At 31.6% G+C, this 953-nt stretch overlaps 1 protein-coding gene across 1 annotated transcript in view; it reads left to right on the top strand.

The window, feature by feature from the left end:
• Window positions 1–953, top strand: part of LOC119590848 (paired amphipathic helix protein Sin3a-like) — a gene marked incomplete at its 5' end in the record, with an annotated part of 24,220 nt that overhangs the window by 16,246 nt on the left and 7,021 nt on the right.

Below are 953 nucleotides of genomic sequence, written 5' to 3'. Positions count from 1 at the left end.
AAAAATGTGGTCTTACCTTGCCTTCTATGTAATGTTTGTAACATGTGGCTTAAAACTGTTAGTTTTTTTTATCTTTGAGTGTTAATACAAATAGTATGCTTCTGTGTCACTAACCTTCTATTGTTACATTTGACATTCCATAATTTTTTAGGTCGTTTTGTTTTTGCACTGTTTTACTTGTCTACAAGCATGATCATTTTAGTTCTTAAACAATCATGTATCACTAGGAGTAGGTCTAACCCTTAAAAGAGAGGGATGTTGAATTTTATCCCTTGAAAGGTAGTTTCAATTAATAAAAGTAAAGTCCAAGCCAGTTTTTTTCAGTTTGAAATGTGTTAAATGCTGCTGCTGCTCCTCATTTAGCATTTTGGATTAACAGAACCAGGGCTTTCATCTCTAGCCTTCAATATTAATCATGAAATCGATTTTAGTTGCTGTTTATGCATGTCGGATTTTGACCTGCACAAGCAGCAGTACTATTTGCACTCCACTGTAATTCTGAACTATTTTGTGTCTATGAACAGAAAGAGATTATGTGATTGCATTGCATGCAAATAAAATATTGTTATAGTTTTGATATTATATGCTAGATTGTGTAAAACCATTCATTTGATTAAATAGGGATTAAAAGATTGCTGTCTTAGGATAATAATATTGTTTGTCTCTTATGATGTGTAGTTTCATTTGTTATGAATTGGCAAAAAGATGGTTTTTACTCTAGGGATTTTGAACAAAAATGGCAAAATTGCCTGACATCATACAAATCATTGCAGTACAGCTTAGAGAATGTTACTTAAAATTTAACTTTTGTGGATGTAAGGAAGATCTACTAGTAGTCATATTTTTAACAATTTCTGATCCCCAAGTACCTATGGTTCTAGCAGTAAAATAGTGAGATTTTTCATGATTTTCTTACTGTTATGTTAGATGAACTAACATCCTTGATATCCTAC

The sequence above is a fragment of the Penaeus monodon genome, chromosome 27, assembly GCF_015228065.2.
Source record: "Penaeus monodon isolate SGIC_2016 chromosome 27, NSTDA_Pmon_1, whole genome shotgun sequence".
NCBI classification, from domain to species: Eukaryota; Metazoa; Arthropoda; class Malacostraca; order Decapoda; family Penaeidae; genus Penaeus; species Penaeus monodon.
The sequence above is the reverse complement of the archived record's forward strand: the minus strand, read 5'-3'. Positions and strand labels throughout refer to the sequence as shown.